General features: G+C 36.5%; 1 protein-coding gene and 1 pseudogene across 3 annotated transcripts in view; both read right to left on the bottom strand.

The window, feature by feature from the left end:
• LOC306652826 (uncharacterized protein) overlaps nt 1-27,165 on the bottom strand; it is a 670,960-nt gene that overhangs the window by 591,047 nt on the left and 52,748 nt on the right. The gene's annotated exons all lie outside the window — the stretch shown is intronic.
• LOC306652822 (kinesin-like protein KIF2A) lies at nt 12,508-15,410 on the bottom strand (annotated as a pseudogene). Its single transcript has one exon. The product of its transcript is annotated as a kinesin-like protein KIF2A (transcript).

Raw genomic sequence — 27,165 nt, 5'->3', positions numbered from 1 at the left:
GAATGCATAAGGAATGGAAATGGGGGGATACCCCAGAGCAAAAATTCTAGGAAAGCTGCAGAGGCCATGGCATTATGGATCATGGAAACTGGGACATGGGGTGGTGGAGAGAACCATGAGCACAGTGATCCCATCTTGTTTTAACCTTATCTGTGGCACCTGAAACATACTTGTAATCTCAGCCTTTGTTTGTAGAGGGGATAAATGGTATCTTAGATTGGAAGAGGAAGAGTTTTAAGAAGCAGTGGACGTAGAAAGACGATGAGTTCAAGTTTGAACGTGGGCATTACAAGTAGAGATGTGAGTGAAGAGTAAGGGGATGGGATGGAATACACCCAGAATTGTGCATGACTTCAGCCCATAAAGTATTGAGGGCCTGAGTACTACAGTAGGAATGAAGATGAGCTGATGCCTTTTAAAGAGTACAGAAAGGTAGCAGAAAGATATGCAAATTACCATAAGATGAGGCAGAACACGCTCAATGGTAAAAAAGTTATTATACTGTGTACTAAAGATAAAACAGGGAGCAAAAACTAATCTCATTGAGGGAAGATGTCTCCTTTGAGGAGGTGCCATTTTGTAGGGCGAAGGGAAGGAGAAGTAGACAAGAAGGCATTGGAGAGCATGATTCTGACAAAGGGCTGTGGGAAAAGGCCCAAGTGGACACATCTGAACAAGGCCAACTCACCTTGTTTGTCCAACATGTGAGCTTTTTAACTGACTCAATAACTATGTCAAATATTAAGTGGAGATGAAAAGTGAGATCCTAGGAGTAGTGTCCTTTCCCTTGCAAGTGAATGCCCGGTGGTTCCTTCCCAGGCAACCTGCAAGATCAGGAACTTCCTACGGCCACTTGTTAAAACAAGTCCTCCTGGGTAGAAGAAGTGATTGCATGGGATTTGTTTGTGGCTCCTTTCTTTAGCACTTTCTCTTGGTCAGCCTTGCCTGCCTGGGTCTGCAAGCATAGGTTATAAAAGCTCACAGTGTCCCAGAGACAATTCGGGGCAGGATTTTTAGGAACTTTTCTTTAAAAGGAACCAAATAGCTCTTTAAGGTCACAGGGTACTTAGGGAGAACACAGATGCATGAGAGGAGTGGGTGCTATTATATCACAATGTTTATTTGCATATATTATGGAAGGCATTTCAAACAATTTTCACAAGGCAGTGAATTCTGAGATATTTATCCCTCAGACAGCAATATGCAGCTTATGTTCAGACAGTTCCATTTTAGACAATGAAAATCTGAATTCTAACTCTTAATTATCATGTAGAAGATTAGAAAGCAATAGGAGTGTATTTCTGATCTTGTTTGAAGGAAAGGTAGCTGTTTTGTGCTTTTGAAAACTGTCTAATTTTTGTTACTGGGCATTGAACCCAGGGCACTTGAGAGCTACATTCCTTGTTCATTATTATTATTGTTATCTTTATTATAATTATTCATAGAAGTAGTAGTGGTAGTATTGAGAAAGGGTTTCTCTAAGTTGCTGAGGGCCCTGCTAAATCTCAGAGGTTGGCCTCAATCTTGTGATCCTTCTGCCTCAGCCTCCCGGGTTGCTGAGATTATAGGCATGTGCACCACCCTGCCAGTCTGAAGACCATCTTTTTAGACTTTGAGAATCCATCCACTGAACTCTGGGATTGGGAGTATGCCTCTACTTAGAATAAGAGCACTGCAGATTTACCAGCCAGGGAAACCTGTTTCTTGTCCATTCTGGCTTGTGGGCCAGGAATCCTGCTGCCAGTGTGAAAGGGAATGCCAGTGTGGCACTCTCCTGAGAGACTCAGAAGTGTTGACTCTATATCCAACCTGACAAGAATCACCCCCATATATCCCTCACATTTGCCAGGGTACTGAATTTTCACCAATCTCACATTCAGAGTCCCACATTCAATCTGGAAAACCCACCTCAGAGCTTTTTAATAAGCTGTGACAGGATATTTTAACAGCAGATTCTAAGTTATAAAGGGCTGGTCAGTAATGGAAGATGTGAACAATTAATTTTAAAATGTGTATGTGTGCTTTCTGTGTTTATAACTAAGAGTGTTCACTATAAAAAACAATTAAAACAAGAAAGAAAGAGCCCCTTCCTGGGTTCCCATTTTGCCTGAACACAAAATTTTCTTTAATTTAGGAGGGGGAGCAAGTTGAAGAGATATTTGAAATAGAAGTTGCTACAAACTTGAGTTTTCCACTCAATATCAATACCTCTTTTCCTTATAGTTGCTAAAAATTGCAAGGGCCAAACACACTGTTCCAGGTGAGTGTTTGGAAATGAACTTGTAAACATAGAACTTCTAAGGATGTCCTTTCTCTCAGTCTTGCAGAGGCTTAAGATGGTGGATTCTGCCTCAAATTTGGTAAACATGTTGGTTTACAAAGGGTGTTCATAGGGACTGGGCTGCACACCCTTTTAGAGGTAGACACTTTTATTGAGACAAAAATGGTGTACTTATGTCAGCTGCCCAAATTTGTAACAATTAGTTCTTTAAGTGTTGTGTATATTTTAATTTGACTATAAAACCTGGACATTTTTAGGGAAATATAAAACTTAAGAAAATACATAATAATCCAGTTACTCAATGAACTGCTTTACATGAAATAAATTCAAAAGTAAAAATAGCAACAGATTTTCCCTGCTACGTTTCAAAAGTCACCTGAATACTTCTAAATTATAATAAAGTTCCTTTTTTTTGCCAGTAATCCAACCATTTATTGATCCTATACTCTTTGATCATGTGGTACATGATAAATTATAATAAAGTTCTTATTCTGTGATTTAAAAGAAAAAAGAAAAAAGACACATCCATGTCATTGAGTTAAAAAAACAGTGAAGACTTAGTTGCTTTATCTTGCAGAACCCTCTGTTTTAGGAGAGTATTATTATTCACTTATATGCCAGAATCTTGCGTTAGAATTACTTCTATTATGTGAATATTGGTAAATTTTTTAATACCCAAAAACTGTTCCTCACCCACCCACGTTTTTATTGTTTAGGTATCTGACTTTAGGCAGGACAAATCTTAGGTACAGGAATGAAGCAGGTGTAGACACAGTGTGAACTCCCCCTGCCTGATTCTAGTCTTGTTTCATCCACCCTGCATCCCATATCCACAGTGTTTCATTTCAAGGTAGTTGAAGTTCTTTGACATTCACACAATTTAGCACTTAGTATTTTGCCTGTTGTTCTGGCAAACTTCAGTAGACTATGGGACCTCAAAACTGCAACTGCTTTCTTTTCCCCATGGTGTCTTCCAGCATCTAGCTTGTAGGCTGTAGTACAAATGATACCAGCAATTATCAGTGACTCTCTAAATGATAAGATGCCAAAGAATTCATAATGAGATGTCACAAAATGTAAGTATTAAAAAAGATCAAGTCTGTTTACCTTTTGAATTGGTCATTTTGTTTGTCAAAATTATATATGCCAAGTACCATCTCTGTGCCAGAAGCCTGGTGTACATGATGAGATTTAGGGTCTTACTGGAAGAATGGTAAAATAAATTGATTCTAATTGCTATCTTGCTTCTCTGGCTAACTACTGGAATTAGGGTATCATGATGTGTCTATGTCCTGGGAGCAATTGCTTGAGAGTTTCCTTAACATGACTCCCAAAGCATAAGAAATCAAAGCAAGAATCAATAAATGGGATGGATTCAAACAAAAAAGCTTGTTCTCAGCAAAGGACACAATCAATAATGTGAAAAGAGAGCCTACAGAGCACTAATCTCCAAATTTAAAACAGAACTTACAAAACTTCACACCCAAAGTACAAAAAAAACAATTAATAAAGGGATCAAGGAACTAGACAGACTCTTTACAGAAGAAGAGATACAAGTGATTAATACATATATAAAAAAGGGTTCAAAATCTCTAGTAATTAGAGAAATGCAAATTAAAACATCTGTAAGATTTCATCTTACTCCAATAGGAATTACTATTTTCAAGAACATAAACAATAATAGATTTTGGCATGAATATGAGGAAAGAAGTACACTCATACATTGCTGGTGGAGTTGCAAATTATTACAGCCCCTCTGGAAAGCAGTATAGAGAGTCCTGAGAAAAAATGGAATGGACCCACCTTTTGACCCAGCTATCCTACACCTCAGTTTATACCCAAATGAGTTCACATTAGCATACTACAGTAATGAAGTCACATCAATATTTAGAGGAGCTCCATTCACAATAGCTAGATTGTAGAACCAACCTAGATGCCATTCAACAGATGAACCGATAAAGCAACTGTGGTATATACACAAAATGGAATATTATTCATCCATAAAGAATAATATTATGGCATTTGCAGATAAACGGATGGAATTGGAGAAAATCATGCTAAGTGAAAAAAGCCAATCCCAATAAACCAAAGGGTGAATGTTTTCTCTGAAAGTAGATGATGATACATAATAGGGGTGGGAGGTGAGAAAAAAATAGAGGAACATTAGATTACATAAAGGGAAATGAGAGGGTTGAGGGGGCAGTGGTATGAAAGATGGTGGAATAAGACAAACTTCATTACACTATGTCCATGTATGATTATATGAATTGTATGAATATGCATCATGTATAATCATAGAAATGAAAATTTATACACCATTTCTGTACAATGAACTAAAATGCAGTCCATCAAACTAAAAAAAATAAATTAAAAAAATAATGAAGACTTAGTTGCTCCATCTTGCCAAACTTTCTGGATTAGAAAAGCATTATTTATTATTCACTTGCATGCTAGAATATTGCAGTAGTATCACTTTGTATCATGTGGATATTGATAATTTTTTTCTTTGATGCCAAAACATTATTACTCATCAGCCCTCATTATTATTGTTTGGGTATGTGAGTATAGGCAGGACAGATACTAGGAACAGGAATGAAGAAGGGTTAGACACAGTGCAAACTCCACCTACTGATATCTAGATTTGTTTCATCCACCCTGCATCCTGTGTCCCCAGTGTGCATCATTTCAAACTGGTTCTAGTTTTTTTTCACCTAACCATTTAGCACTTAGTATTTTGCCTGCTGATCTGGCAAACTTCAGTAGACTGTGGGACCTCAAGCCTGGAACTGTATCATATTCCCCAAAGTGTCTCCCAGCATCTAGTTTGTTGACTGGAGTACAGATGATGACAGTAATTATCAATGACTATCTAAGTGAAAAGATACCAAAGAATTCATAAAGAGATGTTAACAAAAGGAAAGGATTTTAAAAAATCAATTATGTTTACCTTTTCAGTTGGTCAGTTTTCTTGTCAAAATTATACATGCCAAGTACCATCTCTGTGTCAGAAGTATTATGTAAACAATGAGATCCAGGTCTTTATTGAAAAATGATCAGCTAAAGAGATTCTAATTGCTATTTCACTTTTCTGGCTCACTACTGGATTTGGGGTAGCTATCATTATGTGACTATGTCCCAGAAGTAATACGGTTTCATTCTTTCCCCTGGCTCTTATTCCTATCACATGAAATCAAGCTTTAGTCACACACAGCAAAACATTGATTTTTAACCATTTTAAATTAGGCGGAGAAGCAAAAACTACTAAATTTAGCAAAATTAGCAATGAGCAAATCTAGTTATTTAAAAAAGCTTTAGCCTGGGCATTCTAATCTTTCGTGAAAATTATACATACCAAGTACATTCTCTGTTTAGAAGGACGATGTACTCAATGATATTTACGGTCTTATTGGAAAATGGTGATAAAAGTCCTTATTGTCTGAAAGGTTCAAGGTTAGAACAGCAAAACTCTGGGAATGAGTAGAGCAGAAAGGAGTTATGTGGCTACAGTAAGTTCCTGGGGTCAGGACTCAGAGCTTCTGTGGAATTCAGCAAGTATTTGTAAACAATGAATGGATTCTCCTTTCCCACCTTACTGGGAATTCTGCCCATGATTCAAATATTGCATTGTGACATCCTAGAAAAGGTTTGGGGAATGATTGAAATTATGCTAAATTTCTCATCCAGTAATCCCAAAAACAAGTATTATTCATGTCCATGGTTGTTCTCCACATTATTAGGATCTCTGTGAGTTGGGAAGTATGTTCCCAGGGGTTCTATTATGTATTCAAGTTTATATAAAAATTCATTTTGTATTAAATGAACTTTTTTTTTGTTTTTATATGCTCTTAGTTCTTAAGCCTTGAACACTGTTAACTGTGAAGAACTTTTCTTAATGTTTTCAGTGGAACTAATAAAATTGTGAACTTTTTTCTCTTTAATTCTGCATATGCTGAACTGTCCTTGTATACACACTGTAACCACCTGTGCCTTCCTTTGCAATCAGTTTTATGTAGAAGATTTATATACTTTTAGTATTAAGAGAAAATATTTGAAAGACAAAAATCAGTATCAAAAAACACTTTAACAAAATTTCATTATTTTTTACAATAGGCAAAATATGAAAACATATTCATATCACTTTTTCCTTTCAACTTTTGATTGTATAATAATTGCCTTAGAATCTCCTTTGAAATAAAATTACTAAATGTAATATCCAGGTAACATTTTTATAGGAGTAAACTAAGCCATGTTTAGACAATAAACATTCATAAAATAAAATGTTCTGAATAGCATTTTTTAAACTTTGAAATCATTTAGATATTCATAGCTTTTCTCCTCCCTTAGAAAAATTTGAAATGGGTTTCTTCCTATAGAAAAATTACACCCACTTGATATATTTACTGTATCAATAGGTATTTGGTTTCTCTAAATACCTGCAAAAATAATTAATATTTAAAAATCTAATATTTTGAAAGCTCACTGCTGATGAACACAAACAATTAAGAAGTGATTTTGTATAACTATTATGAGGATAGACACAATTTTTGATGGATCAAAAAATGTACTATAATACAAATATTGAACTAGGTAATGAAGATGTTGCTTGTGGAAACTAAGACATGATAAAATGCTTTATATTTTAATAAATTGATGGTAACATTAGAAGAAAACCTGGCAAAAATTCTTCAGGAATCACATCATTGTGGAACTACCAGCATATACAGCAAAGAGATTCTTTTGTATAGTATAGTTTAGAACAGTGATAAAACATTTTCTATTCTTAAAAAAAATCATGAGGCACAATTACAGTGGAACAAAACCTATACATGAAGCAGGAATATTCTAAAGTACATAAATGAACTAGAAAATGCCCATTGAAGATTAGGTTAACTGTAATCTTTAACTACAAAGTAACAGAAACCAACTTGAAATGTGAATAAATAGCAGATCCAAACAGGTGTTAAATGGCAGGCATTATGAAAAGACTAAAAAGCAAATTTAATGAAAATATATACTAGAATTTTCAGAAACTAAAATTAGGTTCAGTTAGAAATGTAAATTTTCAATTGGAATCAAGCTTCTCTCTCTTGTGTGGAGACACAGGTTTTTGGGGAAAAAAAATCAACAACTCCAGTATGCTGTAATTGCAAAGTAATGGGACTGGCTCCAAAATCCACAAACAGACACTACTGGTACTCATTCATAGGTAAGTCTTTACTAAAATAAAAGGAGCTGGTTCATGGCAGTGACAATTACTGAAAGTGAAATGTGTGAGCTAGAAGCTAAAAGGGGCTTTTGGGAATGCTTCCCTCCACCTTTTTGTTGACCAGGACATGTTTTCAGAAGAAGCTGAGAGTTGCCTGGGGCCACTGAACTCATTGAAAGTAGAACAGTGATGGGTTTTCCAATTTCGTTTCCACAAGGCCTAGCTGTAATTAACTACTGGTCCAAAACTGTTAGGAAAAGAAATATCACTAAAAATTGTAGGGTAAGGGCTGGGGTTATAACTCAGTGTATAACTCATTAGGGAAGTAGAACACTTCCCTAGCATATGTGAGGTACTGGGTTAAGCACCACATATAAATAAATGAAATAGAGATCCATTGACAACTAATTTAAAAAAAAACACTTTGGAATAAAAGAACATATACAAAATACAAGATTTTTAGAGAAACTAAAATAAATCAACGGGCAAGAATTTCAACTAAAAATTTAATATATTTTTAAAATTAAATGCTGGTTGGAAGTATTCAAATGAACAGAAATCTTATTCTTGGTATCTTTCTCCTCAAAATATTTTAATTACACTCTAAATTCACTTACTAGAAATGGGATAATAAAAGTTTTGATAGATCAAAATGCTCTATGCATGGACAACTTTAAAATGGAGAATAACTCTCAGAGCACTGCCTCATGATGTGTGTGTTCTTAAAATAAGTACTTTAGTCCAAATAGACTCCAAAGGGCAGCAAACCACCCATGTTCTTTTAATGTTTGCTTAGTCAGTGTTGAATTCCTAAGGCTGAAGTTTTTTAGAACTATATAACCTGAACATTGGTTTCTGTACATGTCTTCTCTGTGATTGCAAATCTTATTCACTTTCATATATGTATCACTTTTACTGTGATACTAATTTTATGGAATAAATACTTTGTGATGAGAGGTGTTTAGAGGTAGTATGTTGGTTTTCTTCCATTTACTTAGAATAACCCAAACTTTACTTTTTTCATATGGAAACAAATTTGGAAATGTATCTTGTTACCTACCCTTAACTATGGCCCATCAAAAAACACTTTAAATACAGATTTACAAAGAAGTACATATAATTATTGAGGTTGAGTTCAAAAGAGTTGAATGGGTTTAAAAAATGGTCCCTTGATCACTTGATTCTTAAATTCTATCAACTGCTTTGTACTGAAAAAGGAGAAGTGATGAAGAAGAAAAAACCATGAACCATTGTTCTTCCTTTAGGCTACTTTTTTGGTAAAGAAGATTGTGAACTGCCAGGTTTGGTGACAGTGCTTACTAGTCTACCCAATCTCACTTCCACGCTGACCTATTTCTGTCTTTCATGGGTGAGTTCAAAAACGTCTCCATCTCTGTCTGATAGAGGAAGACTGGTGTGCATGTAGGGGAGGAGAGGCAGGAGAAAATAATAGAATAATGGAGACCCAGACTGACAGGTTCAGTACCTCTACAGTGCCACAAAATATCAGAGAACTGCTAGCCACACATTTTATAATGTATTCTTGTAGGTAGAATAGGAAATCTTTCACTCTGTGGAGAAACAAACATTTGAAAGTAAATTGTTACAGGTACCTCTTCTCAAGAAAGGAACAGATTTGTTTAGTCCAGTTTATACATAAAATAGTTTAACTTAAACAGATTTACAAAATGTCCTTTTATGCTTAAATATGCACAGGTGCTTTCCTCCCACATGCACACTTGCTTTCTTTACATTATATGAGACTGTAGGGCCCTCTCAGCAGGGTTAACACTGGAGAACACATCATATTTATTACCCTCTCCCAGATGAGATATGTCCCTAAGACTGTCTTTCATTTCAATAGATGACATAAGTTCAGTAAGTGACAGCAACTATTTATAAGCTACTTATCATGTATAAGTGTTCCAAATTTTTGTCAGAGCTTACATTTTCTGTCCTCTGAACAACATTAGGTGGAAACTCTATCATATGGCATTATGTAGATGAAGAAATGGAGGCCCAGAGTGGTAACCTAACTGATTCAAGGACACTGAGTTTGCTAGATTTCAAAACCTGCATTGAATATAGATGCCGTGATCTTAACACATATGTACTTCAAAAGAATTTAAACTTAAATCTTTGCACATAACACTAACTGACCTATACAAATCTTAACCACATTTGCTATATCATCATTTTCTGAGAGAACAGATTATTGGTCCTTATAAAGCTGGTCCTACATAGACTTCTCCCATAGTAACTTTTTTCCCAGTCCTTCTCCCCCAGTGGTGTGTGCTGAGAATATCTTGATTATGGGTTAGTTCTTAAGTTTCTAAAGATGTGCATTTTGACCTGTTAAGAAAAAGTTTATCTTCTAATTCTAACCGATTTTTGACTGCTGCATTTGTCTTTTGTTCCATCAGATAGAGGAGACAAGATAATTTAATGAAATTGACAAATTCTACATAGGACCCAGATTTTTTCATGTAGGTGTGTCTTCATTCAATCAGCACATGCTACTATTTTCCTAACATGTATCATGTACTAGGGACAGGTGAGTGAGACATAATACTTTCCCTTATGGGGCTTACTATTTAAGTGAGGGAAATAAAATGTGAATAGTGTTACCACAGGGTTAAGCATGTGAATGCTAATGGGATGAATGTAGTAAAATGGCAGGGCATGTAACCCAGTCTATGATAGAGTAGGGCATAGGTAGGGAAGTCCTTCTAGAAGAAATAATTTAATGGAGATGTGAGGAAAGAGAAGAAGAACAGAAGAAAAGAAAAATCAGAGAAAAGAGAAAGGTTAAAGAACAGGTGAATGAAGAAACAGTAGGAACACAAAAATCAGTATCGTTGGATTTCCCTTCACCCACAGCACAGACTATAAATCATCACCATATGAGATAGTAATGTAGAATTGGTGTCAACAGAGTATAAATTCAAAGGAAATATGGAGCTTCCAGATAATGGAAAAGTAATGAAGGAGTGATTGGCTAGGAATCTTAGAAGATCAAGATGACTGGAGTGGGCCCAAAGTGATCTTTTCTGATTTTCATTGTTTCTAGAAAAACTATGTACAAAAATTATCCAGAGGACTATGATGTCTACCCTTGAAGTATCATCCATTCATTATCTGACAACGTCAGCTGCATACACACACAAGAAAGAATACATTATGAAAGCTATACAAATGGAGTTAGTGTCAGTACAGCTGGGGAAAATGACTGAAGCTTTTGTGGTTCTTTTAATCAGCACTGTTCCATGAAAGACTCAAAGAGTTCCAAGTCTGTCATCACAAGAATTCTAATGTTCCAACCTGAGCACAATGTAGCCATCCTTTTCTAAATATGCAAGACCATTGGCAGATGCCAAACTTTCCTTAGTTCCTACAAAGTGCTATGTTATCATCCAGGCATGAGGCACATCTTTGTGCTCATCTTTATGAGCTATCCAGGCATCTGAACTGCAGTAGGGCTAAGGTGGAAGCAGTACTATTATTCCTACCCAAGTTCCTTCTTTTATCTCTGTCTCCCTCTCACAAATGTGTATCTGTAACCTAACCCCTATATTTAGTGTCTGAAGTAGTAACATGATTGAAAGTTTCTCCAGTAAGTTAATTTTCCCACTTCTCTTAGAAGCTGCCAATGAAAAGTCTTCCTCAACACTAAATATCAAAAATTCACCCAGGCATAGTGGAGCATGCCTGTAATCCCAGCAGCTGGGGAGGCTGAGGCAGGAGGATGGTCAGTTTAAAGCCAGCCTCAGCAAAGAAAGGCAGAAAGCAACTCAGTGAGACCTGGTCTTTAAATAAAATAAAAATTTTAAAAGATAAAAAATTGAAGAAACTTTATATTTACTAGCTTACTGAAAGTCTTTCTATCTTAGCCTAATAGAAAATTGAGTTCAATGGATTTTCTAGATCACTGATGGAAACTTTTGACTTCAGCTAAGATTCATTATAACTGAGGGAAACTACTATCTAACTAAACCCAGAATCTAAACTTAATATCAGAAAAGAAGTTACTGTTGTGAACCAAACAGGAAATAGAAGAAAAAACTGTAATATTCTTTACATCTACATTAATGCACTAAAATCTTTGGAGATTTCAAGTTTGCCATATATATTTGCTGATATACATTACAAACACACACACACACACACACACACACACACACACAGTTTTCTCAGTAGCCCACTCATGAGTTTTTATTGCCTCTTACCATATTTATATGGATGACCTTGTTAATAAAAAATATGATCAATTAAAGAATCTGTTAGAAATTAAAAAACAGAACCAATGACATTAGAAATAATAAATTAAAAGATAAATGTTTTAAAACTACCCAAAATGAAAATAACTAAAAAAAAACACACAAAAAAGCAAAGAATCAAAATGGTTCACTACAAAAGAACTAACTGAAAAAACAAGGAAATACCAGAAGACTCAAAGCACAAAAGCCATCTGAGACAAAACAAATAGCTAATTGGCAGAACTAAGTCCCTCCTGATCAGTAAATACTTTAATTTTAAATGTTTACAAGTCTAAAGTTAAAGTGCAAACATTTGAAGGATGATTAAAAAGTAGTGCATCAATATACTATCCACAAGAGACTCAGTTTAGATACACACACACACACACACACACACATACACACACACACAAAGAAGTTGAAAGTAAAAGAATAGACAAACATATTCCAGCCAAATAGTAACCAAATTGCAACAGAGTGACCTTACTTTTGTGTGGAAAAAAGTGGACTAAGAAAAATTATGAGACAAAGTACATTATAAAATAAAAGTTCACTGTATTAAGAAGATAGAGAACCACTATGAACATATATGTACAAAATATAAGAAGCCCAAAATAAACACTGACTGAATGAAAGGAGAATCTTATGTAACATTTGGAGATTTCAATAGTATTCTTTTTTTTAATTTCATTATTTTATTATACACCAACTAGTTTATATTTTAGTTTTCTTTTTCTTTTTTTTTTACAAAGAAAATGCTAAGAAAATTAAAATCACATTATGGTTTTAAAATCATAATTCCAGATTTCTTTACATATAGGATGGAATGGTCCAGCAGCTATGTCCACTGTCACAGACTTTAGTTCCATTCAATGATATGGCACATCCTTCAAAATTAACTAGTCACACACAAAAAATGTCTCAAAACACAGTAGAAATGTACACACAATAAAGGTAATTTACAATGACAAATAAGGAATGTAATTTATCATGGCTGTGCTTCAGAAATTTAGGGTCAATAGCCTTTATCAAGGCACAGAGCAGGAAAAGGTGAGCACAGCTCTCTAGAAGTAGGCAAGATATGTGCAATCACTGATGAGGTATGCATGCATGCAAAGAATTTAAAACTGCTCAATCTCGCTATGAAAATTGAACTGAGTTAACAGTAAATGCTGTGGCTTCTCCCTACTATTCACCTCTAGATCAAGTCCACAATCTTACTTCATCATATAGAAAATAAAACTGGCAAGGCTCTCCAAAAGTAAATTACTATTTGGGTAAAAAAAACAAAATGCTTCACTAATTCCAACTCTTCCTTGTGCCTCCTGGGTTAGAAGCATTTTGTACACTTTTGAGTTTCACAAAATTGAAATGTCATTCTCAGGTGAAGGACAAGACATTTTCTACAGACACTTAAAATTTCAAACTTTCAAATGGCCCTTACACCAGAACCATTTTATGTTATAGTAAGTAGTGAGGGTTCTGGGGATCCTTTAGTAGTGAATACCAATTTAAAGGGCACGGGGTCTCTTGGGGTTAATTTGCTGCTGGCTTGTTCTTCTTGTAGAGATGCTCGAAAAGATTTCACTTTATCCCGCAGCTCAGTTAAAATGTCTCTTTTTTGCTCAAGTATCACTTCAAGTTGTGTAGCATATGAATCTACATCATAATCTACTTCTTCAGTCATCTCTAGGAGAGCCTTTTCATCTTCTAACCATCGAATTGATTCCTGGAACACTGTCCTGTGATCTTCTACAACCTGTTCTTCCATTTCTACCATTTGTGAGACAGCTTCATGGAAAAAAAACAATTGTGGAGAAACTTCTTCATTTTGTTCACAAAGAAGTTTTAGATCATCTCTCTGAGGGGAACTTCCCACACCCCACTCTGTCTCTATGTCATCGATCTGGTTTGGTGGATGGTGCATTACTGGATGGACATCACCAGCCGCAGTTGGATCAACAGTCAATTCTTTCACCCTGTTTGCGTATCTTAATGTATTAAGAGTATTTTCACAGGATGCCATTCCTGGAAATATTGTGGCAATCATGCAGCTACGAGAGTTTTCACCTATGAATGAATCTCTTAACACCTGAGTGAGTTTACTTGCTCGGTAAGGAGTATGAGGTTTATTTCTACCTAAGGCTCTGATGCACTCCTTGAGTGCTAAAAGGCTTTTTATTAATTTCAGTACCTTCAAGCCTAGTTTGTCTGTCTGCACTGGAAGTATCAGCTCCTCTTTCATTTCCAGCCAAATCAATGAGAGAAAACTTGCCGTGTAGTTTTCCATTCCTTTGAAGAATAATCTGAAACACTGCATGGCTCCGAGATGAATGTGCATTGCCGAAGTTTGACCAGATGTCCTGCAACTGTTGCCTATATCAATGAGTTTCAGTACATCTTCAACACATTTGACCTCCTGTTCCTGTAATCCCACCACTTGAACCTGCTGTTTTCCATCTTCTAGAACTTTTAATTTTGTTTGCCTATTTAGCAAGTCAAATACCTTTCCACTATAAATTTGAAAAAAGGTTGCATATACTTGAAATTCTAGCTTCTTATAGTTTGGCTTCTTTAGCATTAAAAAGACATCTCGAGCTGCTAATGCATAAATTCTTTTAGAACAATCTTGGTTCTTTCCTGAAAAGTCACCACCCACAGTGTAAGTTTTTCCACTTCCAGTCTGCCCATAAGCAAAGCATGTAGCCATTCCCCTTTCAACTATAGTTTCTACTAGTGGTCTAGCAGTAAACCATTTCATTAGGAGCTGAGTCATCAAAGGCATAATCAAAAGGAAACGTTTGGTTTTCTAGGTACCTTGTTAAATCTACTTTTTGTTTGAGTTCATGTACTATCACAACATCTTTACTGGGGATTGTGATTACATCAAGATCTTTCATCTGAGTTTCTTTTTTATTGAGTGATCATTTTCTTACACAAACACATATTCTATGTTCATCAATAGGAGCGGCTGTTATTAATGGTCTATAATCCAAACTTCCTCTAAAGTCTCTGATCATACACATAATTTCTATAATTTGTATTTGTAGCGTCAACATCCTGGGCTCTTTTTTCTCTAAGTTATTGCTGTTGCAATCTCCTTTTTTCTCGTTTTTCTTGTAGTTTTTCCGCTTCTTTCACACAAATAGATTTTCTACATGAAGGAGGTCCAAATTCCTTTTTTGCAGCTTGAACTGGAGATATATCTGAAACACTACCATTCTGCTGTGCACAGGAAGACTATTCAGGAAGGTGCACGTGCAGAATCAACCACTCTATTATCTCTTGGAGGAGGGTCGTTCTTAATAGATGCCACAGTTCGTCGATTCTTTACAATTTGGTTTACTTTGGCTGAAGATGTTGAAGGTGGAGGTACTTCTGGACTGGGTTCAATTTCTTCATCAGGTACAAGGTCGGGGTTAAGTGAAAAGATGCTCTCCAGATCAATCTCTTTCCCTTTCGTATCTCCATTTTCTATCCATTCAACAGTTACACTTTCATTATCTTCATTTAAAGATGTTACCATTGCTTGGTGTATTCGGCCATCGCTCCGCTTGATCTCCACGTAAATCCCTATCTGGATCTTGCTGAAGTTGGCCCTTGCCATCACCTCATCTGAAGCAGCGGCAGCGGGCCAAGGGAGGGGGACCGGAGGGCGGAAAAGGCGGGGAGGCGGCAGGGTAGGTGCGGGAGGGGGAGCGGTTGCCCGCTGGGCGGGCTGGGCGACAGCGTGAACGCAAGCAGCGCGGGGAGGAGCAGCGGCGGGGAAGCAGACGGAGGTCCCCGGCCTGCAGGCCGGCGGCAGGAGGCGCACACAGGGGCGTCTGGGTGAAGCTAGGGCCGGGGCCATGAGGCTGCGCGGGGAAGAGTGGGAGGGCCCACACCACCCGCCCGGGAGTGGACGCTGGGGAGTAGTATTCTTACAATAAAGGGTAGGATAGCCTTGCAGAAGATCAGTAAATACTTAGATGAACAGAACACCTTTAATCAGACACAAGAGACATGTACAAAATTCTACCCAAAAACATTATTCACAGAATGAGAAGTAAACACAAAATATTCTCAAGTACATGCAAAATATTCTCCAGAATATATTGTTAGGTTACAAAATGAGTATCAATAATTTTTGAAGAACTGAAATCATGCAAATGTCTTTCCTATCACAATGGTACAAAACTAGAAATCAATAAAGGAGGAAAAGGAAAACTCACAAATATACACAACTCAGGGCACTTTAACACTGAGCCACATCCCCAGTCTATTTTGAATTTTACTTAAAGACAGGGTCTCACTAAGTTCCCTGTGCCTCACTTTTGATGAGTCTGCTTTGAACTCACAATCCTCTGTCTCAGCTTTCCAAACCATTGGAATTACAGGCATGCACCATCTCAGCTAGGCTACAACATGTTCTTAACTAAGAGTTAAAGAAGAAATCATAGCAGGCATTAGAAAATTATTTCAATCGAAAGAAAGAAAAACAATATATTTACACCTATATAATAGTCTGAAAACAGTGGTGGGATAGAGAATTATAGCTTCAAATGCTTACATTGAAAAAGAAAGATGTCAAATCAAATATATAACTCTATGTTTCAGGGAATAAATAAACAAACAAACCTAGGAGAAGGAAGAAAATACTAAAGATTACTGATAAAGAAGAGAGACTCAAGAAAACCAAAAGTTGGTTCTATTGATTAGATTAATAACATTCTTCACAGAATGAGAAGTAAACACAAAATATTGTGAAGTGCATGTGAAATATTCTTCAGAACATATTTGTTGGTTGGTTGGGAAGAAGAGATTCAAACTACTAAAATGAAAAATGAAAGAGAAACATTACTATTGAATGTAAAGAAACAAAAGAATTAGGGGAGAATAGTATTAACAACTGTATACCAACAAACTGCTTAGCAAAGACAAAAGGGATAAATTCCTAGAAACACAGACTGCCGAAGCATATTCAAGAAGAAATAAAAATCTAAGAAGAACTATTACAAGAAAGGGTATTATACCATTAACAGAATACCCCAACAAAGAAATGCCTAGGACCAGATCACTCCACTGGTATTCTAACAAACTTTTAAATATTTCAAAATATTTCAAAATAATTGGAGAAAACATTTCCTAATTCATTCTACAATGCCAACAATACCCTGATAACAAACCTAGACAGACTCTACAAGAAAATAAAACTACAGTTCATAACCCTTATAAAGAAAGGCAAACATCCTCAACAAAATCATAGCAGAATGAAACTATCAGTATGTCCAAAGAAGTCAGACCCAATCACATTAAATCCCCAATCAAAAAATCTGAAATGATTTGAAATCTGAAAATTTTTGAGTAAAGGATGCTACAAATATTTTGGATTTCAAAACATTTCAGATATCCCATTTTTGGAATATGGTTGGTCAACTAGTAAATCATACACAAATATTGCAAGATTTAAACAGAACGAACTGAAATAAGAAAAACTTCCATTCTGAGCATTTTGATAAGGGATATTCAACTTGTATATATCACAACCAAATGGAATTCTCTCCAGGAATGTGAGAGTAGTTTAACATGAAAATCAATCCAAGGTAATACACATCAACAGTTAGGAAAACATGACCATTACAAATGACGGATAAAAGCATTTGAAAAAGCTCAATACTCTTTCAAAATAAAAATACCCAGTACACTAGGATCAGATGAAAACTTAATCAGCATGTAAAAAAGGAGAGACACAGCTAATGTCATAATCAATGATAAAAAGTGAAATTTGTTTCCCTAAGGTCAGAAACACATCAAGGATATCCATGTTTTTAAGTTCTAGACAGAGCAATTAGGCAAGAAAAAGAAAAGGGATCCATACTAGAAAATAAGAAGTTAACTATCTCTCCATGCAGATGATGTAATCTTCAATGTACCACATCCTAAAGAATACACAAAAAGTCTTTTAAACCTAATGAACAAATACAGCAGAATGGGACAATATAAAATCAAAACACAAAACCATTTGCATTTCTATATGCAGGCAATGAAAAATTCCCAAACAAAATTAAGAAAACAATTCCACCTAAAATAACATCAAAACCAGTAAAATACTTAGGACTAAATTTAATCATTGAGTTACAAGACCTTTTCACTGAAAAATGTAGAATGTTGCTCAAAGAAATTCCATTAATAAAAGGAAAGACAGCTCACATTCACAGCCTGGAAAACTTAATATTGGTAAGATAATTATACTATCTAAAGTGATCTACAGATTCTACTTCAGTAATCCTTTTCAAAGTCCCAATGATATTTTCTGTCATTTTTACATTTTGAGGAATAGAAAATTTTACTCCAATATTCAAATGGAATTTCAAGGGACACAGAGTAACTATAACAACTTTGAAAAAGAGCAAATTCTGAGAACCCATACTTCCTGATTTCAAAGCTTACTATAAAGCTGTTGTAAACAACACACTGGTACTTTTTGTATGGACAGACATACAGACACGTAAGACTAATGGAATAGAACTGAGAGCCCATAAAGAAACCCTAAAACTGGTCAACAATTTTTGACAAATAATTGACCTACATCCATGGTCAACTATTTTTGACAGGGGTATTAATATCATTCAATGGAAAAGGACAGTCATTTCAACAAATTGCTGAAACAAATGGTTTTGGAAAAATGGATATTCATATGCAAAAGAATGAAATTAGGCTGGGTACAGTAGTGCATGCCTGTAATACAAGTGACTGGGGAAGTTGAAGCAGGAGAATTCCAAGTTTAAAGCCAGCCTCAGCAGCTTACCAAAACCCTAAGCCACTCAGTGAGAGTCTGTCTCTAAGTAAAGTTTAAAAAGGGTTGGGCCTAGGATGAGGCTCAGTGGTAAATAACCCCTAGGTTAAAATCCTGGTACCAAAAAACTAAAAGAATGAAGTTGGACCATAATTTTACACCACGAACAAAAATTAACTCAAAATGAATGATGGCCTTAAATGTAAGATCTAAAACTATAAGCACCTTACAAAATAAAGGGGCAAATATTTATGATCCAGAGAAACTGGCAATAATTTCTTAAATATGACACCAAAGCCACAGGCAAAAAAATTTAAAAAAGATAAATTGGACATTTTTAAAGTTAAAAAGTTGTGCATCACAAAGGTAACTTCAAGAAAGTGAAAGAAAACCCACAGAGTAAGAGGAAATAATTACAAGCAGCATAACTTATAATGGTATGATGTCCAGGATTCATAAAGAATTCTACCACCTCAACAACCAAAAGACGACAACCCTACTTTAAAAATCGACAAAGTACTTAAAGATACTTCTTTAAAGCAGATATACAAATGGCCAAAATACACATGAAAAGCTGTTGAACATCAGTAACTTTAGGTAAAGGTATGTTAAAGTTACAATGAGTTACCACTTCACCCCTATTAGGATGAAATTAATAATAAAGGGACAATAATAAGTATTAGTGAGGATGAAGAGACACTGAAATCCTTGTGCATTACTACTGGGAATATAAAATAGTACAAGTTCTATAGAAACCATTTGGTGACTCCACATGAAGTTAAACTGAATTTTATTCCACTTCTGGGTGTATATGTTATACCCCAAAGAATTTAAAATGGGGACTTATATAGATATACGTACACCAACATTCCATAGCATTAGGCACACAGCTAAAAGGTAGAAATGACCCAGTGTACATCAATAGATGAATGGTTAAAGAAAAGGCATATATTCATAATAGAGAATTATTCAGTCACAAAAGAAACGAAGTTTGGATTTATGCTAAACACAAAGGTAACATGAAAATATGCCAAATGAAATAAGCCAAATATGACAGAAAAATACATTATGACTTATCTTACATGAACTATCCAGAATGAGCAAAGTTATAGAAATAGAGTGTAGATTAAAGTTATCAGGGCTTGGGACAGCAGAAAAAAGGAATTTTAAGAAATGACTTCAATTTCTGTTTGGAATGATGAAAGATTATGGAAATAGTGGCAAAGGTTGTACAACTTTGTGAATGTCACTAAAGTCAATGAACTGTACACTGGCTAACTGTTAAAATATTGCCAATTAAATATCATAGACAAGTAAAGAAAAATACCCATATGAATTGTTCCAATTCTAATAGATAATTATAACATAATAATTATTCTTTCAAACCTAATTTGATAAAACCTCAGAAAACAGCCACTCTGTTCACCCATAGTGACATATTCAATGTGCGTAACCAACACTGCTTGGGAAGAAAACAGAGGAGACATCTTCTGTTACCTTTAAGAACCTCGTCAGATTAAGAGGATTTGTAAGTATTCAAGGTTCAATATTTCTCAGTTTAAATTATCTGCACTGCAGTATTCAGCACCTGAGTGATGCTCAAGTATCAATAAAGAAATAAAAACACCCCAACACTTGTTTGATTGCCAAATTTCTCAAGGAAATGAAGAAACACCCCGGAACATTCTAGGAACAAGAATACTATGTAACAACGGGATGTATTTCTTCACCATTAGTATGTAAGAATCGAAATTACATATAACAATAGATTAAAATTGAAACAAACCAATTATATACCCAGTGGAATGGCAAACAATAGTGTTGCTATATAAAATGACAGTAGAGATTACTAAATAATTGTTCAGCACTAATACAAAGGAGTTATCAATTTTGACACAGTGACTTCATGGTCTTACAAAGGTATTATAAAAGAAAATTATCCCATTTTGCATTTTGCATATCTTCCCCAAAAAAGAAATATGACCCAAGAAAATCGCATTTTATACAACATGGAGATTCTGTTATTACAAATTTAAAAACAAAATGGAGGAATTTTCTAATAATATTTATAGCTTGCAAAGTACAATATTAACTCCTGTCAGATCGAAATAAGAGCAGTTGGGCAAATCCCATTCTGAGTCACCTTCTGGATACTTGAAGCTCATTGTCAGGTACCTCTCATGCATCAGATTACTGAAGACTGGGAGGTTTGAATACTATATGACTGCTATAATGTAGATTTTCTTTTTTCTCTTTATTGAAAAATTTTATATTTTTATTTCTTTACTTTTATTGCTCTTTTCATTTTGTTTACATGTTCTCTGAGTCTCTTTTTCCTTTTTTGCATGCTAACAACCAACTTCTTTTGATTATACTCTCACTCTTTCTATTACTTAGAACTTCTATATATTCTTTTCTTATCCCATTAACAGTTACATCCTACATCCCTCTGCATCCTATTTGTCCTCCATTAGAAACTGCAGACCTTATTGAAAATCTGTTTGTTATACTGAAGATAATAATTGAACCCATTCTGTTTATTATGATGATATTGATAATATCCTCAAAGGGGTGATTTGATCTAGGATTGCATACTGTCTGAACTGGGCACTGCTAATATTGCTCTCCCCCTTAAAGGAAAGGTTTTGGAAACCTATAGGTTCACTGTAAGCCTATAGGGGGGAATGTGCAATACCCCAGAACTGCACTGCTAGAGGGGAATATACATGAACAACATAAAAAAACAAGGGAAGAAAATGATCCAAACAAATCTATATTCTATATTAATAGAACCAAATGACTGTATGGTAGAAGAAATGTCAGAAAGGGACTTCAGATTATACATGATTAAGATGATTTGTGAAGCAAAGGATGAGAAAGGAGTGCAAATGCATGAAATAAATGATAATACCAATAAGCAGTTGAAAAAGCAACTGCAGGAAGCAAAATATCATTTCAACAAAGAGAAAGATTCAAAAAAAAAAAAAAAAACCAAATGGAAATCCATGCAGTGAAGGAAACAATAAACCAAATAAAAATCTCAATGGAAAGAATCACCAAAAGACTAGACCACTTGGAAGGCAGAACCTCAGACAATGAAGACAAAATATTTAATCTTGAAAATAAAGTTGCCCCAAGAGAGAAGATGGTAACAACTCATGAACAGAATCTCCAAATACTATGGGACATCATGAAAAGACCAAATTTAAGAATTATCAGGATTGAGGAAGGCACAGAGATACAAACCAAAGGAATGAACAACCTGTTCAATGAAATAATATCAGAAAATTTCCCAAGCCTAAAGAATGAAATGGAAAATCAATTACCAGAGGCCTACCGAACACCAAATGCACAAAATTACAACAGATCCATACCAAAGCACATTACAATGAAAATGCCTAACATACAAAATAAACATCGGATTTTGAAGGCTGTGAGAAAAAAGCATCAGATTACATATAGGGGGAAAACAATATGGATATTAGCAGATTTTTCAGCCCAGACTGTAAAAACTAGAAGGGTATGGAACAACATATTTCAAACTCTGAAAGAAAATGGTTGCCAACCAAGCATCCTATATCCAAAAAACCTAACCTTTAGATTTGAAGATGAAATAAAATCCTTCCATGATAAACAAAAGTCAAAAGAATTTACAAACAGAAAAGAATTTACAAATGGAATATTCTCAACAAAATATTTCTTGAGGAAGAAATGAAAACAACAATGTAGGTCAGTAAAGGGAGTAACTACCTTAAAGAAAAATCCATTCAAAGGAGAAACCAGTCAAGTTAAAAACCAAAACTAAGCCCAAATGACTGGGTATTCAAATCATATCTCAATAACAACCCTGAACATTAATGTGCTAAACTCATTATCAAAAGACATAAACTGGCAGAATGTATTAAAAAGACAGACCCAAAAATGTGCTGCCTTCAAGAGATTCATCTCAAAAAAAATGACATCCACGGACTAAAAATGAAAGGATCAAAAAAAAAAAAAAATACCATGCACAAGGACTCAGTAAAAAAGCAGGGGTTTCCATTCTTATTTTAGATAAAGTGGACTTCGAGTCAAAACTTGTCAGAAGAGATACAGAAGGACACTTGAGAGGTTTTCAAGATGGCGGCCTACAGGGTGGCTGCATTTCATGTTGCTCCAGGACTCAGGATTCAAAAGAGGAGATATTGAAACACTTGGGACCAACTCAAAGCAGCCGGGTGACTCTCTCCCGTTGGGGAGGCGTCCCGGATGGGACGGTAGTCCCGGAACGCAGGGAACTTTGTGAAGTAGAGCTGCCGGGGAGACGCCCCTCCCCCCACTGGAGCAGTGAACTCGAACAACTGGGAGCACCGCAAAGGAGGCCGCTCACCACAGCGCTGGGACTCGGAGCCACCACTGGGGCTCCAGCGGCTGCCCAGGGGAGGAGCAGTGAAGAGAGCTGTGTGGACTCAGAACACCGGGGCCTGCCCTGAGGAGGAGGAGGAGGAGCGTGGCCGCTTGGATTCGGAGTGACTGCACCAGAGCTACAGGTGGTTGCCAGAGGAGAAGCCAAGTGGTGAGCTGTTTGGACTCAGAACGACTGCTTCTGAACACCGGGGCCTGCCCTGAGGATGAGGAGGAAGAAGAGGAGCGCGGCCGCTTGGATTCAGAGTGACTACACCAGAGCTACAGGCGGTTGCCAGAGGAGGGGCTGCATGGCGAGCTCTTTGGACTCAGACCACTTCTGAACACCGGGGCCTGCCCGGAGGAGTAGGAGGAGTAGGAGGAGGAGCGCAGCGGGTTATTTGGACTCGCAGTGACTGCATTAGCGCTCCAGGTGGCTGCTCAGAGGAGAAGGCGAGTAGTGAGTTGTTTGGACTTAAAGTGACAGCTCCTGAACACAGGGGGGCGGCCTAGAGGGGAAGTGCGGTGGGTCACTTGGTCTCGAGTGGCCGCACCAGAGCTCAGGGAGGTTGCCCAGAGGACGCGTGCAGCGGGTCACGTGGATTCAGAGCCACTCAGAGCGACTGCTCCTGAACACCCAGGGGGTTATCTGGAGAAGGAGGAGGAATGGGGAGGGTCACTTCGACTCGGAGTGATTGATTGCCCAGGGCTACTGGTGGTTGGTGGGAGGAGGCACGCAGTGAGTTTCTTGGACTCCTAGTGACAGCACCGGAATGCTGGGTGGCTGTCTGGAGGAAGAGGCGTGTGCCGGGTCTTGGGGATTCAGAGTGATTGTACGGGGCCCCAGGTGGCTGCTCAGAGGAGGGCCGCATAGCCAGGCGATTAGGTGCAGAGCAGGGTCCCAGGATCTAAGAGGCTTCTGGGTGGAAGAGCCGCACAGAGACAGGCTTAGGGGTGGAGTGAAGGTTCCAGGACTGCGGGAAGATTCTCTGAGGAGGGGCAGCCTAAGGAGATTCATTTGCGAAGGGTGAGGCTCCCAGGTCCAGGAGGTAGGACTGGGCCCCTGGGAACTTTGCAGAGGAAGGCAGTCCAGCCTAGGCGGTAGCTGTAAATTGAGCGGAACCTCTAGGAGGGAACTGATCAGTGAGACCTCCCCACCGGGTGAGTCTTCCCTGCCAGGTGAGGTTTCCCCACAAGGATGGTAAAACCAGAGACTCAGGCCCAAACAGGCCTTGCCTCAGCCCAAAGCCTAGTTACCCTTTGGATGACCATTGGTCAACAAGTGGAGGCAACTCTGCCCACTAGCAGGGATTATACCCCACCTGAAGGCCACCACTCCTAGAGAGGCAGCTTCCTTGTGGAACACGACATTATCAACTTCCTCCAAGACTTCAGCCTACTGAAGTCTAAGGGAGGATATATATATAGAAATCTTCAGGGACATTGTAAGTCAATAGAGGAAATCTGCAATATCACAGCGTTCCACTGATACCGGAACAATATGAGAAAACAAGGAAAGAAAATGCTGCAAACAAATCTAGATGTTACATCAATAAAACCCAATGACAGCATTGCAGAAGAAATGACAGAAAAGGAGTTCAGAATGTACATAATTAAAATGATCAGAGAAGCAAACGATGAGTTGAAAGAGCAAATGCACGCACTGAATGATGAGATGAAAGAGCAAATGCAGGCATTGAATTATCGCACCAATCGACAGTTAAAAGAGCAAATACAGGAAGCAAAAGATCATTTCAATAAAGAGTTTGAGATATTGAAAAAAAACCAAACAGAAATCCTTGACATGAAGGCAACAATAAACCAAATTAAGAACTCCATAGAAAGCATTTCCAGTAGGATAGAACACCTGGAAGACAGAACCTCAGACAGTGAAGACAAAATATTTAACCTTGAAAACAAAGTTGAACAAACAGAGAAGATGGTAAGAAATCATGAACAGAATCTACAAGAACTATGGGATATCATGAAAAGGTCAAATTTAACAATTATTTTGATTGAGGAAGGCCTAGAGAAACAAGCCAAAGGAATGAACAATTTATTCAATGAAATAATATCAGAAAATTTCCCAACTCTGAAGAATGAAATGAAAAATCAAGTTCAAGAGGCTTATAGGACTCCAAATACACAAAATTACAACAGACCCACACCAAGGCACATTATAATGAAAATACCTAACATACAAAATAAAGACAGAATTTGAAAGGCTGTGAGAGAAAAGAACCAAATTACATTCAGGGGGAAACCAATACGGATATCAGCAGATTTTTCAATCCAGTCCCTAAAAGCTAGAAGGGCCTGGAACAACATTTTTCAAGCCCTGAAAGAAAATGGATGCCAACCAAGAATCTTATACCCAGCAAAACTTACCTTCAAATTTGACGATGAAATAAAATCCTTCCATGATAAACAAAAGCTAAAAGAATTTACAAAAAGAAAGCCAGCATTACAGAACATTCTCAGCAAAATATTCCATGAGGAAGAGATGAAAAACAAAGAAGCAAATCAGCAAAGGGAGGAATTATCCTAAAGGAATTGTCAAATAAAGGAGGAAACAAGTTGTGTCAAACAAATAAATAAATAAAATTTAAAAAATGAACCAAATAACCAGGAAACCTAATCATATCTCTATAATAGCCCTGAATGTTAATGGCCTGAATTCATCAATCAAAAGACACAGACTGGCAGACTGGATTAAAAAGAAAGATCCAACAATATGTTGCCTGCAAGAGACTCACCTCATAGAAAAAGATACCCATAGACTAAAGGTGAAAGGATGGGGAAAAACATACCATGCACAAGGAATCAGCAAAAAAGCTGGAGTATCCATCCTCATTTCCAATAATGTGGACTTCAAGCCAAAGTTAGTCAGAAGGGATAAAAAAGGTCATTTCATACTGCTTAAGGGAAGCATAAATCAGCAAGATATAACAATCATAATCATCTATGCCCCAAACAGTGGCTCATCCATGTATGTCAAACAAATCTTTCTCAATTTCAGAAACCAAATAGACCATAACACAATAATACTAGGTGATTTTAACGTGCCTCTCTCACTACTGGACAGATCTTCCAGACAAAAATTGAACAAAGAAACCATAGATCTCAATAACACAATCAATAATTTAGACTTAATGGACATTTATAGAATATACCATCCAACCAAGAGTGAATACACTTTCTTCTCAGCAGCACATGGATCCTTTCTAAAGCAGACCATATATTATGCCACAAAGCTAATGTTAACAAATACAAGAAGATAAAGACACTACCATGTATTCTATCAGATCATAATGGATTGAATTTAGAAATAAATGAAAGAGTAAAACACAGAAACGATTCCAACATCTGGAGATTAAGCAATATGCTATTATATGATGAATGGATAACAGAAGATATTAGGAAGAAAATTAAAAAATTCTTAGAGGTAAATGAGAACAAAGAAACATCATATCAAAATCTCTGGGACACTATGAAAGCAGTACTTAGAGGGAAATTTATTTCATGGAGCGCATTTAATAAAAGAAGTAAAACTCAACAAATAAATGACCTAACACTACAGCTCAAAGCCCTAGAAAAAGAAGAACAGAACAGCACCAAAAGTAGTAGAAGACAGGAAATAGTTAAACTCAGAGCTGAAAACAATGAAATTGAAACAAAAGAAACAATACAAAAAATTGACAAAATAAATAGTTGGTTCTTTGAAAAAATAAACAAAATTGATAAACCTTTAGCCACATTAACAAAGAGAAGAAGAGAGAAAACCCAAATCACTAAAATTCGGAATGAACAAGAAAATATCACAACAGACACGAGTGAAATACAAAACATAATTAGAAGCTATTTTGAAAATCTATACTCCAAAAAAATAGAAAATTTCGAAGACATCAACAGGTTTCTAGAGACATATGAATTGCCTAAACTGAACGAGGAGGACATAAACAATTTAAATAGACCAATTTCAAGTACTGAAATAGAAGAAGTCATCAAAAGCCTACAAACAAAGAAAAGTCCAGGATCAGATGGGTACTCAGCCGAGTTCTACAAAACCTTTAAGGAAGAGCTCATTCCAATACTTCTCAAAGTATTCCATAAAATAGAAGAGGAGGGAATCCTTCCAGACTCATTCTGGGAAGCCAATATCACACTGATACCTAAAAGAGACAGAGACTCATCAAGGATAGAAAATTTCAGACTAATATCCTTAATGAACATCGACGCAAAAATTCTCAAAATTTTAGCAAAT

Source organism: Sciurus vulgaris, assembly GCF_902686455.1.
Source record: "Sciurus vulgaris genome assembly, contig: HiC_scaffold_611_arrow_ctg1, whole genome shotgun sequence".
Lineage (NCBI taxonomy): Eukaryota > Metazoa > Chordata > Mammalia > Rodentia > Sciuridae > Sciurus > Sciurus vulgaris.
Note: the sequence above shows the minus strand (reverse complement) of the source record. Positions and strands in the feature narration are given on the sequence as shown.